The following is a 6,180-nucleotide window of genomic DNA, read 5'->3' on the forward strand; positions in this document are numbered from 1 at the left end:
TAATGCGCTGTGCGGGGAGTCACTAAGATCGCGCATCCGATATCCTGCATGTGTCTCTTCCCCGCTCAGGTCCCCGGAGTTCACCTTCTTCTTCCTGGTGCATGTAAGTGCATTGTCCATGTATAATGCGCTGTGCGGGGAGTCACTAAGATCGTGCACCCGATATCCTGCATGTGTCGCTTCCCCGCTCAGGTCCCTGGAGTTCACCTTCTTCTTCCTGGTGCATGTAAGTGCATTGTCCGTGTATAATGCGCTGTGCGGGGAGTCACTGAGATCCTGCACCTGATATCCTGCATGTGTCACTTCCCCGCTCAGGTCCCTGGAGTTCACCTTCTTGTTCCTGGTGCATGTAAGTGCATTGTCCGTGTATAATGCGCTGTGCGGGGAGTCACTAAGATCCTGTGCCCGATATCCTGCATGTGTCGCTTCCCCACTCAGGTCCCTGGAGTTCACCTTCTTCTTCCTGGTGCATGTAAGTGCATTGTCCGTGTATAATGCGCTGTGCGGGGAGTCACTAAGATCGTGCGTCCGATATCCTGCATGTGTCGCTTCCCCGCTCAGGTCCCCGGAGTTCACCTTCTTCTTCCTGGTGCATGTAAGTGCATTGTCCGTGTATAATGCGCTGTGCGGGGAGTCACTAAGATCCTGCGCCCGATATCCTGCATGTGTCGCTTCCCCGCTCAGGTCCCCGGAGTTCACCTTCTTGTTCCCGGTGCATGTAAGTGCATTGTCCGTGTATAATGCGCTGTGCGGGGAGTCACTAAGATCGTGCGTCCGATATCTTGCATGTGTCGCTTCCCCGCTCAGGTCCCCGGAGTTCACCTTCTTCTCCCTGGGGCATGTAAGTGCATTGTCCGTGTATAATGTGCTGTGCAGGGAGTCACTAAGATCGTGCGTCCGATATCCTGCATGTGTCGCTTCCCCGCTTCGGTCCCCGGAGTTCACCTTCTTCTTCCTGGTGCATGTAAGTGCTTGTCTTGCGACACAGTCCGAATCAGTTGGATCGTCCGACGGCACGCCCCCTCACATTAAAGCCCCAATATACTTTTAGACTTTTTTTTTTCCTTAAAATTGCACCACAACTGGTCATGTGTAGTAATTGCAGCTCCGCCATTACTGGTACTACTATGAAAATCTAATTTTAGGAGGAAAAAAATATCTTTTTTTTATATTGTAGTCATAAGGTCAAGTGTTTTTTAATCCAAACAACATTTATCCGGATTTACTGGGAAAACTTTCCACTTGGCTCTGGAATCTTAGATGTCGTCGGTATAGATTGTGATACACCCTGCGGAAGAGAGAAGTGAGGGAGAGGAGGGCGCTGTGCCCAGTAGGGTAAAAGTAACTGGCACAGGGAGCGCGGGGTGAGAGGGCGCAGGATCGTACACAACAGCTGCCGCCGTCATTATAGTAATTACTATTACGGATCGTTATGGAGTCACATGTTCATGTTTACTCAGAGGCTTCTGCTCCTTGTCCAACCTCTAGTAATAGGTGCGACGCCATGGAAAGGGGGCAATTAGCCGGGGTACATGGGCCGTGAGGAATGGCGCACAACAAGGACGGGCACGTAGTTTCCAGGAGACGATGAAGCAATAAGTTGTGCTGACCGGGTCATTAGGATCCACTGGGGTCAGGAAGGAATTTTTAGACTATTCTTGCAAATTAGACCATGAGTGGTTCTGACCTTCAAGGGTTGTTCCATGACTAGGATATCAATATCAGAACTGCGGGGCTGTGACGCCCGGTATCGCCACCGCTGAGCAGCACTCGCAGGTTTGTGATATTACGTCCATTAGTCATAGGACTGGCTCGTAGATAAGTTCTCTTCAATGTGGCTGCAATACCAAGCGCGGCCACTATGTAATACATGGAGCTGTGCTTGGTAGACTGACACTGCAGAGAAGCAATTGTGCTTGTTACATTGTTGCATGTTACAGTCTGATATAAACAAACTGTCCTGATATTAATTACCTGTCCTAAGGATAAGGCGACCAATGAAAAATATCCTGAAATATCCCTTTAATGGGGTATTTGTGGGAAATATTGTTTTAAAGAGAATCTGTCTCCCAAGTGCACTGCTGTGCTCTGTGCTCTCTGCAGCCAGTGTTAGATATTGTCCCTAAAAAGATATCTAATTAGACCTTTGTGTGTTTGTTAGTAGCAGCAGGACTGTAAAATATGGATTCGTATTCAAGGCTTGTAGCTTCTTCTGGTGCACTGGAGGCGTGTCCTCACACTGCTGTGTTTTGTACTCTCTACAACCAGTGCTAGATATTGTCCCGGGAAAGATATCTAATTAGACCATTGTGTGTGTGTTAGTAGCAGCAGGACTGTGAAATATGGATTCATATTCCAGGCTTGTAGCTTCTTTTGGTGCACTGGAGGAGTGTCCTCACACTGCTGTGCTCTGTGCTCTCTACAGCCAGTGCTAGGTATTGTCCATGTACAGATGTGTTATCACACCTTTGTGTATGTTGTTAATAGCAGCAGGACTGTGAAAAATTGATTTACATTCCTAGATTGTAGCCTCTCCAAATGCATTGTGGGTCTGTCCTCACACTGCTTTGCTCTTTGCTCTCTGCAGCCAGTGTTATGTATTGTCCCTCTAGAGATATGTAATCAGACCTTTGTGTATGTTGTTAGTAGCAGCAGGACTGTGAAAAATTCATGTATATTCTAGTATCCTCTTTGCATTGAGCTATTCCACAACCCTCCATTTTGCTTTGAGTAAAAAGTGGGATCAGAAGAGGAGTAAGGATCAGAAGAGGAGTAGAGATCAGAAGAGGAGTAGGGATCAGAAGAGGAGTAAGAATCAGAAGAGGAGTAGAGATCAGAAGAGGAGTAGGGATCAGAAGAGGAGTAGGGCTCAGAAGAGGAGTAGGGATCAGAAGAGGAGTAGGGATCAGAAGAGGAGTAGTGATCAGAAGAGGAGTAGGGATCAGAAGGGGAGTAGGGATCAGAAGAGGAGTAGGGCTCAGACTAGGAGTAGGGATCAGAAGAGGAGTATGGCTCAGAAGAGGAGTAGTGATCAGAAGAGGAGTAGGGATCAGAAGGGGAGTAGGGATCAGAAGAGGAGTAGGGCTCAGACTAGGCGTAGGGATCAGAAGAGGAGTAGTGATCAGAAGAGGAGTAGTGATCAGAAGAGGAGTAGGGATTAGAAGGGGAGTAGGGATTAGAAGAGGAGTAGGGATCAGAAGAGGAGTAGGGCTCAGAAGAGGAGTGGGACTCAGAAGAGGAGTAGGGATCAGAAGGGGAGTAGGGATCAGAAGAGGAGTAGGGATCAGAAGAGGAGTAGAGATCAGAAGAGGAGTAGGGATCAGAAGAGGAGTAGGGATCAGAAGAGGAGTAGAGATCAGAAGAGGAGTAGGGATCAGAAGAGGAGTAGGGATCAGAAGAGGAGTAGAGATCAGAAGAGGAGTAGAGATCATAAGAGGAGTAGGGATCAGAAGAGGAGTAGGGATCATAAGAGGAGTAGAGATCAGAAGAGGAGTAGGGATCAGAAGAGGAGTAGGGATCATAAGAGGAGTATGGCTCAGAAGGGGAGTAGGGATCAGAAGATCAGTGTTTATCAGTGTCATTTGCTTTATTATCTCAGATAGATTAATAATTAAGACAATTTTCCTGGAAACCTCTGTAGATGGATACTCTAAGTCTTCCTTGTTGTCAGTGTTTATTTAATATCTTGTGGAATTTGCAGGGAGCGCTGCTCAGTATCAGGATAGAAATGTGTCATATGACAGCAGCAGAACTTCATCCAAGTGTGTACAGAAGTAGAAAGCGGAGACATAAGGAATGACCCCGCCCACTTTGTGTCCAGTTTTATATAAAGGTTTATATCGCAAAAATTGCTGACCCTTAAAGGGATTTTCCAGGATTATTACAATTCCCAGGATTCCTCCCCCCCACAATGGGTTTCCTGCTGCACTGGGCTGAAAATTCTATGTGGTGTCCTGCAGGAAGTGAGAGTTTGGTCATTTGTGATTTCCCCTTGTTATCACATTTTTCTACCTTTCTCTCAACGTTGTGGAAAAATCCAACACTTCTTAATTATTGGACAATTCTTGTACTGTGACATCACTGTGTGTATTATCTCTGTACTGTGACATTTCTGTGTGTATTATCCCTGTACTGTGACATCACTGTGTGTATTATGCCTGTACTGTGACATCACTGTGTGTATTATCTCTGTACTGTGACATTTCTGTGTGTATTATCCCTGTACTGTGACATCACTGTGTATATTATCCCTGTACTGTGACATCACTGTGTGTATTATCCTGTACTGTGACATCACTGTGTGTATTATCCCTGTACTGTGACATCACTGTGTGTATTATCCCTGTACTGTGACATCACTGTGTGTATTATCCCTGTACTGTGACATCACTGTGTGTATTATCCCTGTACTGTGACATCACTGTGTGTATTATCCTGTACTGTGACATCACTGTGTGTATTATCCCTGTACTGTGACATCACTGTGTGTATTATCCCTGTACTGTGACATCACTGTGTGTATTATCCCTGTACTGTGACATCACTGTGTGTATTATCCCTGTACTGTGACATCACTGTGTGTATTATCTCTGTACTGTGACATCACTGTGTGTATTATCCCTGTACTGTGACATCACTGTGTGTATTATCCCTGTACTGTGACATCACTATGTGTATTATCCCTGTACTGTGACATCACTATGTGTATTATCCCTGTACTGTGACATCACTGTGTGTATTATCCGTGTACTGTGACATCACTGTGTGTATTATCCCTGTACTGTGACATCACTGTGTGTATTATCTCTGTACTGTGACATCACTGTGTGTATTATCCGTGTACTGTGACATCACTGTGTGTATTACATCTGTACTGTGACATCACTGTGTGTATTACATCTGTACTGTGACATCACTGTGTGTATTATCTCTGTACTGTGACATCACTGTGTGTATTATCCCTGTACTGTGACATCACTGTGTGTATTATCCGTGTACTGTGACATCACTGTGTGTATTACATCTGTACTGTGACATCACTGTGTATTACATCTGTACTGTGACATCACTGTGTGTATTATCTCTGTACTGTGACATCACTGTGTATTATTCCTGTACTGTGACATCACTGTGTGTATTATCCCTGTACTGTGACATCACTGTGTGTATTATCCCTGTACTGTGACATCACTGTGTGTATTATCCTGTACTGTGACATCACTGTGTGTATTATCCCTGTACTGTGACATCACTGTGTGTATTATCCCTGTACTGTGACATCACTGTGTGTATTATCCCTGTACTGTGACATCACTGTGTGTATTATCTCTGTACTGTGACATCACTGTGTGTATTATCCCTGTACTGTGACATCACTATGTGTATTATCCCTGTACTGTGACATCACTGTGTGTATTATCCGTGTACTGTGACATCACTGTGTGTATTATCCCTGTACTGTGACATCACTGTGTGTATTATCTCTGTACTGTGACATCACTGTGTGTATTATCCGTGTACTGTGACATCACTGTGTGTATTACATCTGTACTGTGACATCACTGTGTGTATTACATCTGTACTGTGACATCACTGTGTGTATTATCTCTGTACTGTGACATCACTGTGTGTATTATCCCTGTACTGTGACATCACTGTGTATATTATCCCTGTACTGGGACATCACTGTGTGTATTATCCCTGTACTGGGACATCACTGTGTGTATTATCCCTGTACTGGGACATCACTGTGTGTATTATCCCTGTACTGTGACATCACTGTGTGTATTATCCCTGTACTGTGACATCACTGTGTATATTATCCCTGTACTGGGACATCACTGTGTATATTATCCCTGTACTGGGACATCACTGTGTGTATTATCCCTGTACTGGGACATCACTGTGTGTATTATCCCTGTACTGGGACATCACTGTGTGTATTATCCCTGTACTGGGACATCACTGTGTGTATTATCCCTGTACTGGGACATCACTGTGTGTATTATCCCTGTACTGGGACATCACTGTGTGTATTATCCCTGTACTGTGACATCACTGTGTGTATTATCTCTGTACTGTGACATCACTGTGTGTATTATCCGTGTACTGTGACATCACTGTGTGTATTACATCTGTACTGTGACATCACTGTGTGTATTATCTCTGTACTGTGACATC

This window comes from Engystomops pustulosus, chromosome 5 (genome assembly GCF_040894005.1).
Source record: "Engystomops pustulosus chromosome 5, aEngPut4.maternal, whole genome shotgun sequence".
Taxonomy (NCBI): Eukaryota; Metazoa; Chordata; class Amphibia; order Anura; family Leptodactylidae; genus Engystomops; species Engystomops pustulosus.